Source organism: Dendrobates tinctorius, unplaced genomic scaffold (assembly GCF_039654945.1).
Source record: "Dendrobates tinctorius isolate UK_male_01 unplaced genomic scaffold, ASM3965494v1 ptg000178l, whole genome shotgun sequence".
Classification (NCBI taxonomy): domain Eukaryota; kingdom Metazoa; phylum Chordata; class Amphibia; order Anura; family Dendrobatidae; genus Dendrobates; species Dendrobates tinctorius.
In genome coordinates, this window is record NW_027361845.1 from 138941 (window position 1) to 148383 (window position 9443).

The window sequence follows — 9443 nt, forward strand, 5'->3', positions numbered from 1 at the left end:
CATTACATTACTGATCCTGAGTTACATCCTGTATTATACCCCAGAGCTGCACTCACTATTCTGCTGGTGCAGTCACTGTGTACATACATGACATTACTGATCCTGAGTTACATCCTGTATCATACTCCATAGCTGCACTCACTATTGTACAAGAAGCTCATACATATGCCACCAATTGGTGCTGTGGCTTAGTTGGTTAAAGCGCCTGTCTAGTAAACAGGAGATCCTGAGTTCGAATCTCAGCAGTGCCTATTTTTCATGATGGATTTTTTCTAATTAATTTAATTATCATATTAATTAGTAAACTTGCACATGTTCAGTGCAGCTTCATTCATACCAATATGACTTTACCAAGTGGGATGTGTTTATCCTTCTAAGGCTTAAATAGGATGGATGATCTTAACAGGGTTAAATGCCAATTCTCTTATTGCTAGAAGCCAATTGATTTATAATCAACCAAATTCATTGTAAGCATACCAAAAATGTTCATGCATTCGACATTTTCATGATTCGATTTGTCCGAATTCATCCAGCCCTTTATAGAACAGGAAGCGGTTGAAATAAATACATTGTACCCTCCTGTCCTTGGACCTCACCTGACTCCGCTCCCCGATCCTCAGCATGGGTGTTTGGTTCTTCCACTGTGGTCATGTGGTCAGTGACACACATTGTTGACCTCAAGTGACTGTGTAGACCTTGGGGCCAGAAGAACGACAAGGGATCTGAGATGTCAATGGTGTGCATTGCCAAGTGACTGCGTGGACCTCAGAGCCAGAAGAACTATCCAGGGGGCGGAGACGCTAATGACGTGTGTTGTCCCCAAAAGTAACTGTGTGGACCTTAGCACAAAATGACAGGGGAGAAGACATGTCAATAACGTTCGTTGCCTAATGACTGCGGGAACCTCAGATCTAGGAGAACAACAAAGGAGCGGAGATGTTAATGTCTTGTGTGGCCCCCAAGTGACTACGTGGACTTAAGCGCCAGAACAAGTGGGGAGCGGCTATATCAATGACATGCATCTCCCTCAAGTGACTGCTTGAACCTTGCTGCCAGAAGAACGACTGTGGAGAGGAGACATCAGTGACCTGTTTCGCACCCAAGTGGCTCTGTTAACCTCAGTGCCAGAAGGACAACCAGGGAGCAGAGAAGTCAATGACATCTGTCTCCCTCAAGTGACTGCATGGACCTCACCACAAGAAGATCGACCAGAAAGTGGAGACGTTAATGATGTTGGTCGCCCCCAGGTGACTACGTGAACATCAGACCCAGAAGAACAACCGAAGAGCTGAGTTGTCAATGATGTTTGTCACCGCAAAGTGTCTTGATTGTCTTCAGACCAGAGGAATGACCATTGAGTGAAGACGTCAATGGCCTACGTCACCCCCAAGTGACTGTGTGGACATTAGAGCCAGAAGAATGACCGCTGAGTGAAGACATCAATCACCTACATCACACCCACGTGACTGCGTAGACCTCAGAGCCAGAAGTACGACCGCTGAGTGAAGATGTCAATCACCTACGTCACCCCCCCAAGGGACTGTGTGGACCTTAGACCCAAAAGAATGATCACTGAGTGAAGACGTCAATGACCTACATCACCCCCCACGTGACTGCGTGGATCTCAGAGCCAGAAGAACGACCGCTGAGTGAAAACGTCAATGTCCTACGTCACCCCCCTACGTGACTGCGTGGATCTTAGAGCCAGAACAACCGCTGAATGGAGATGTCAATGCCGTACGTCACCCCCAAGTGACTTCGTGGACCTTAGATCCAGAAGAATGACCGCTGAGTGAAGACGTCAATGACCTCCATAACCCCTATGTGACTGCATGGACCTCAGAGCCAGAAGAACGACCGCTGAGTGAAAACGTCAATGACCTACGTCACCCCCATGTGACTGCGTGGATCTTAGAGCCAGAAGAACAACTGCTGAGTGGAGATGTCAATGCCGCACGTCACCTCCAAGTGACTGCGTGGACCTTAGACCCAGAATGACCGCTGAGTGAAGACGTCAATGGCCTACGTCACCCCCACGTGACTGAGTGGATCTCAGATCCAGAAGAACGACGAGGAGTGTAGACGTCAGTCATGTTCTTCACCACCAACTGACCTTGTGGACATGAGCACCAGAAGAACGCCCGGGTAGCGGAGGCGGCGTATTGCGTCAGGTGAGGGCCTAGAACAGATGTGGTGTGGATATTTGATTATTTTTAGCCCCTTCTGTTCCGTGTTTGGCATCTGGAGTGACCTTAGGGTGTACTAAATGTCCTCACAAGTCAATTGTGGCACTTTTAATTTGGACTGATTTTTATTTGACTCCAATTGGATCCACCGACAGACTAAAGCGAACTGACCCGAAACCTATTCTGGGAGAATGTCCCTCCACGTTATAGCTGTCACTTCTTTAGATGGATCGGGACTCTGTCAGCAGCATACAGGCTGCCATATTGTCTGCTAAACACCTTGGCCCCTGACCAGACCCCGACTGGGCCCCACTGACCCCCTGACTGGGCCCCACTGACCCCCTGACTGGACCCCAATAACCGGACCCCCTGACTGGGCCCCACTGACCAGACCCCCTGACTGGGCCCCACTGACCCCCTGACTGGACCCCACTAACCGGACCCCCTGACTGGGCCCCACTGACCAGACCCCCTGACTGGGCCCCACTGACCGGACCCCCTGACTGGGCCCCACTGACTAGACCCCACTGAGGGATACATAGGATGAGAATGACAGAAAGAGACATCCAATCAGGGCACTGCTTCCATTCTCGGAGGGGCCTCTGAGGCACGAGAGCTGGAACCTGATTGGCTGCTCTGGAGGGATCCATCTCTTCCAGCTTACAGTTATCAAGGAATGCCTCCAAGTGTCTGCCCCTTGTCCGCCGCCATTTTACTATCACATGACTACCACACACCGATCGCTAACCGCGACCATTCTGAGACAACAGCGAAACTAGAGGGTGACACGGCATTTTAGTTATGTGCTGATATAGTGGCAGCATTAATCCTCTCATTGTAGCTCAGCAGTCACTACAATTCCCAGCATGCCCGGATATATATATATATAGATATCATCAGTCACATATATTAGCGTCTCAGAGGCGCAGCCTCTAATAAAGAAGAATGCCCTCACTTAAGATGACTGAATCCGGCACCGATAACGTAACAGCAGGACGCTGCCCTTCTCCAGTAGTGACGTAATGACGCTGACGTATTGCCCTTCTCCAGTAGTGACGTAATGACGCTGACGTATTGCCCTTCTCTAACGTTCAGTGGCGTCACCGAGGCTGGCCGAAAGATTTAAGCAAATGACTGCTCGCGATGCACTATGGGTAAAACAATGCAGACGATAACAGTTTATATCGTTTATGAAATCAGCCAGATGTGACGTAAAAGTCATGTGACCAGACCGCGCGCTTATGACGTAACATAACAAAGGTTATCAATTAAAAGGCACTCCATAATGTGGATAAGAAGCGCGGGGAGAGCGGCCTCTGCCGGGAGCGGAGTGCAAGGATCGTCAGTGAGGTTAATCCTTACCTGTTCCTCCTCCGGGAGAAACAGACATGATGAATGGAGGAGGCTGAGTGTGTGATTACACCGAACTCCCGCACCGCCCTGACCGACACCTCGGGGCGCGTGACATTCTGAGACGATCAGGAGGCTGTAGAGACAGATAGCGGGCGGTCTCTCTGCTGTCCCTATGGGCATAATTACCATAGCAGAAGCCTGTAACTTGTGGTCGCGATGGAAAGTTCGGCTCTTTTTGGTGATCGGCACATTCGGCTCCCCCACTGTAAAGAGACCGCTCTTTAGGCTGAGTTCACACGTGGCTTTTTTTTTGCGTTTCCGCGGCGGTTTTGCCGCAAAAAATAAGCATCCCATGCATTCCTATGGGATTCCGCAATGCTGTGGTTTTTACCGCAGCGGAATCGCTTCGCGGTAAAAACCGCAGCATGCTCATTAATTTTGCGGAATCGCTGTGATCCCGCACCCATAGGAATGCATTGTTCCGCTTACTTCCCGCATGTGGCTGTGCCCACCATGCGAAAAGTAAGCAGAACAATTGCGGATGGTACCCACGGTCCGGAGGAGAGGAGACTGTCCTCCGGGTACCATATCCCCATAAAAAATAAAATTTAAAATAAAAAATATTGTTATTCTCACCTTCCGACGTCCCGCGCAGCCTTCCCGCTTCTCTCCACGCTCCCGATCCCACTAATCCTTTGCGAAAATGCCCGCGATGGCGTCCATTCTCGCGGGATCGCGAAGTCTCACGGTCATTCGCGCGACGTCATCGCGGGCATTTTTGCAAAGGATTACTGGGAACAGATGCGCGGGACGTCGGAGGGTAAGAATAACACCGTTTTTTATTTTTTTTTTTTACATTCTATCTTTTACTACTGATGCCGCATAGGCGGCCTCAGTAGTAAAAAGTTGGTCACACTCGTCAAACACTATGTTTGACGAGTGTGACCAACCTGTCAATCAGTTTTCCAACCGATGCTACAGATCCCTTGGAGAACGCTAGCAATTCTGCAAGCTAATTACGCTTGCAAAATGCTAGTTTTTCCGCGGGAAAATCGCGGGAATTTAAAATGCGAATTTCCCGCGGACTGGAATTCCGGAATTCTCGCGGTAATTTCCGCGAGAGTTCCAGTACGTGTGCACTTAGCCTTAAACGGCTCTTTTTTTAAATAGAAATCCATGTTTCACAGTCATCGTTCTAGGTCTTTGCCTGTACAGTGAAGGCCTCATTATACCCCTGTATAAGGATCTAGTGACGCAGTGTAGACTGTTATTCAGCATTGCTGTTTCCTCAGATTGTCAGCTCTTGTGATCAGGCCCCTGCTCCTCGCTCCGGTCTCTCCTGTACAGTGAGGCCTCATTATACCCCTGTATAAGGATCTAGTGACGCAGTGTAGACTGTTATTCAGCATTGCTGTTTCCTCAGATTGTCAGCTCTTGTGATCAGGCCCCTGCTCCTCGCTCTGGTCTCTCCTGTACAGTGAGGCCTCATTATACCCCTGTATAAGGATCTAGTGACGCAGTGTAGACTGTTATTCAGCATTGCTGTTTCCTCAGATTGTCAGCTCTTGTGATCAGGCCCCTGCTCCTCGCTCCGGTCTCTCCTGTACAGTGAGGCCTCGTTATACCCCTGTATAAGGATCTAGTGACGCAGTGTAGACTGTTATTCAGCATTGCTGTTTCCTCAGATTGTCAGCTCTTGTGATCAGGCCCCTGCTCCTCGCTCTGGTCTCTCCTGTACAGTGAGGCCTCATTATACCCCTGTATAAGGATCTAGTGACGCAGTGTAGACTGTTATTCAGCATTGCTGTTTCCTCAGATTGTCAGCTCTTGTGATCAGGCCCCTGCTCCTCGCTCCGGTCTCTCCTGTACAGTGAGGCCTCATTATACCCCTGTATAAGGATCTAGTGACGCAGTGTAGACTGTTATTCAGCATTGCTGTTTCCTCAGATTGTCAGCTCTTGTGATCAGGCCCCTGCTCCTCGCTCCGGTCTCTCCTGTACAGTGAGGCCTCATTATACCCCTGTATAAGGATCTAGTGACGCAGTGTAGACTGTTATTCAGCATTGCTGTTTCCTCAGATTGTCAGCTCTTGTGATCAGGCCCCTGCTCCTCGCTCTGGTCTCTCCTGTACAGTGAGGCCTCATTATACCCCTGTATAAGGATCTAGTGACGCAGTGTAGACTGTTATTCAGCATTGCTGTTTCCTCAGATTGTCAGCTCTTGTGATCAGGCCCCTGCTCCTCGCTCCGGTCTCTCCTGTACAGTGAGGCCTCATTATACCCCTGTATAAGGATCTAGTGACGCAGTGTAGACTGATATTCAGCATTGCTGTCTCCTCAGAATTGTCATCTCTTGTGATCAGGCCCCTGCTCCTCGCTCCGGTCTCTCCTGTACAGTGAGGCCTCATTATACCCCTGTATAAGGATCTAGTGACGCAGTGTAGACTGTTATTCAGCATTGCTGTCTCCTCACATTGTCAGCTCTTGTGATCAGGCCCCTGCTCCTCGCTCCGGTCTCTCCTGTACAGTGAGGCCTCATTATACCCCTGTATAAGGATCTAGTGACGCAGTGTAGACTGTTATTCAGCATTGCTGTCTCCTCAGATTGTCATCTCTTGTGATCAGGCCCCTGCTCCTCGCTCCGGTCTCTCCTGTACAGTGAGGCCTCATTATACCCCTGTATAAGGATCTAGTGATGCAGTGTAGACTGTTATTCAGCATTGCTGTGTCCTCAGATTGACAGCTCTTGTGAACAGGCCCCTGCTCCTCGCTCTGGTCTCTCCTGTACAGTGAGGCCTTATTATACCCCTGTATAAGGATCTAGTGACGCAGTGTAGACTGTTATTCAGCATTGCTGTGTCCTCAGATTGTCAGCTCTTGTGATCAGGCCCCCGCTCCTCGCTCCGGTCTCTCCTGTACAGTGAGGCCTCATTATACCCCTGTATAAGGATCTAGTGACGCAGTGTAGACTGTTATTCAGCATTGCTGTGTCCTCACATTGTCAGCTCTTGTGATCAGGCCCCCGCTCCTCGCTCCGGTCTCTCCTGTACAGTGAGGCCTCATTATACCCCTGTATAAGGATCTAGTGACGCAGTGTAGACTGTTATTCAGCATTGCTGTGTCCTCACATTGTCAGCTCTTGTGATCAGGCCCCCGCTCCTCGCTCCGGTCTCTCCTGTACAGTGAGGCCTCATTATACACCTGTATAAGGATCTAGTGACGCAGTGTAGACTGTTATTCAGCATTGCTGTGTCCTCAGGTTGTCAGCTCTTGTGATCAGTCCACTGCTCCGCGCTCCGGTCTCTCCTGTACAGTGAGGCCTCATTATACTCCTGTATAAGGATCTAGTGACGCAGTGTAGACTGTTATTCAGCATTGCTGTTTCCTCAGATTGTCAGCTCTTGTGATCAGGCCCCGGCTCCTCGCTCCGGTCTCTCCTGTACAGTGAGGCCTCATTATACCCCTGTATAAGGATCTAGTGACGCAGTGTAGACTGTTATTCAGCATTGCTGTTTCCTCAGATTGTCAGCTCTTGTGATCAGGCCCCGGCTCCTCGCTCCGGTCTCTCCTGTACAGTGAGGCCTCATTATACCCCTGTATAAGGATCTAGTGACGCAGTGTAGACTGTTATTCAGCATTGCTGTTTCCTCAGATTGTCAACTCTTGTGATCAGGCCCCTGCTCCTCGCTCCGGTCTCTCCTGTACAGTGAGGCCTCATTATACCCCTGTATAAGGATCTAGTGACGCAGTGTAGACTGTTATTCAGCATTGCTGTTTCCTCAGATTGTCAGCTCTTGTGATCAGGCCCCGGCTCCTCGCTCCGGTATTTGCCTGTACAGTGAGGCCTCATTATACCCCTGTATAAGGATATAGTGACGCAGTGTAGACTGTTATTCAGCATTGCTGTTTCCTCAGATTGTCAGCTCTTGTGATCAGGCCCCGGCTCCTCGCTCCGGTATTTGCCTGTACAGTGAGGCCTCATTATACCCCTGTATAAGGATCTAGTGACGCAGTGTAGACTGTTATTCAGCATTGCTGTTTCCTCAGATTTGCAGCTCTTGTGATCAGGCCCCGACTCCTCGCTCCGGTCTCTCCTGTACAGTGAGGCCTCATTATACCCCTGTATAAGGATCTAGTGACGCAGTGTAGACTGTTATTCAGCATTGCTGTCTCCTCAGATTGTCAGCTCTTGTGATCAGGCCCCGTCTCCTCGCTCCGCTCTCTCCTGTACAGTGAGGCCTCATTATACCCCTGTATAAGGATCTAGTGACGCAGTGTAGACTGTTATTCAGCATTGCTGTTTCCTCAGATTGTCAGCTCTTGTGATCAGGCCCCGGCTCCTCGCTCCGGTCTCTACTGTACAGTGAGGCCTCATTATACCCCTGTATAAGGATCTAGTGACGCAGTGTAGACTGTTATTCAGCATTTCTGTTTCCTCAGATTGTCAGCTCTTGTGATCAGGCCCCGGCTCCTCGCTCCGGTCTCTCCTGTACAGTGAGGCCTCATTATACCCCTGTATAAGGATCTAATGACACAGTGTAGACTGTTATTCAGCATTGCTGTCTCCTCAGATTGTCAGCTCTTGTGATCAGGCCCCTGGTCCTCGCTCCGGTCTCTACTGTACAGTGAGGCCTCATTATACCCCTGTATAAGGATCTAGTGACGCAGTGTAGACTGTTATTCAGCATTGCTGTCTCCTCAGATTATTAGCTCTTGTGATCAGGCCCCGGCTCCTCGCTCCAGTCTCTCCTGTACAGTGAGGCCTCATTATACTTCTGTATAAGGATCTAGTGACGTAGTGTAGACTGTTATTCAGCATTGCTGTTTCCTCAGATTGTCAGCTCTTGTGATCAGGCCTCTGCTCCTTGCTCCGGTCTCTCCTGTACAGTGAGGCCTCATTATACCCCTGTATAAGGATCTAGTGACGCAGTGTAGACTGTTATTCAGCATTGTTCTCTCCTCAGATTGTCAGCTCTTGTGATCAGTCCCCTGCTCCTCGCTCCGGTCTCTCCTGTACAGTGAGGCCTCATTATACCCCTGTATAAGGATCTAGTGACGCAGTGTTGACTGTTATTCAGCATTGCTGTCTCCTCAGATTGTCAGCTCTTGTGATCAGTCCCCTGCTCCTCGCTCCGGTCTCTCCTGTACAGTGAGGTCTCATTATACACCTGTATAAGGATCTAGTGACGCAGTGTAGACTGTTATTCAGCATTGCTGTTTCCTCAGATTGTCAGCTCTTGTGATCAGGCCTCTGCTCCTCGCTCCGGTCTCTCCTGTACAGTGAGGCCTCATTATACCCCTGTATAAGGATCTAGTGACGCAGTGTAGACTGTTATTCAGCATTGCTGTTTCCTCAGATTGTCAGCACTTGTGATCAGGCCCCGGCTCCTGGCTCCGGTCTCTCCTGTACAGTGAGGCCTCATTATACCCCTGTATAAGGATCTAGTGACGCAGTGTAGACTGTTATTCAGCATTGCTGTTTCCTCAGATTGTCAGCTCTTGTGATCAGGCCCCTGCTCCTCGCTCCGGGCTCTCCTGTACAGTGAGGCCTCATTATACCCCTGTATAAGGATCTAGTGACGCAGTGTAGACTGTTATTCAGCATTGCTGTCTCCTCAGATTGTCAGCATTTGTGATCAGGCCCCGGCTCCTCGCTCCGGGCTCTCCTGTACAGTGAGGCCTCATTATACCCCTGTATAAGGATCTAGTGACGCAGTGTAGACTGTTATTCAGCATTGCTGTTTCCTCAGATTGTCAACTCTTGTGATCAGGCCCCTGCTCCTCGCTCCGGGCTCTCCTGTACAGTGAGGCCTCATTATACCCCTGTATAAGGATCTAGTGACGCAGTGTAGACTGTTATTCAGCATTGCTGTCTCCTCAGATTGTCAGCTCTTGTGATCAGTCC

The 9443-nt window shown here is 49.8% G+C and overlaps 2 non-coding genes across 2 annotated transcripts; both read left to right on the forward strand.

The window, feature by feature from the left end:
* Positions 1-177: 177 nt before the first annotated feature.
* TRNAT-AGU (transfer RNA threonine (anticodon AGU)) lies at positions 178-251 on the forward strand. Its single transcript has one exon. It is a non-coding gene; the product is annotated as a tRNA-Thr (tRNA).
* A 3274-nt stretch (positions 252-3525) lies between these two features.
* On the forward strand, positions 3526-3660 carry LOC141054369 (U8 small nucleolar RNA). Its single transcript, XR_012221414.1, has one exon. It is a non-coding gene; the product is annotated as a U8 small nucleolar RNA (small nucleolar RNA).
* The last annotated feature ends 5783 nt before the right edge of the window (positions 3661-9443 follow it).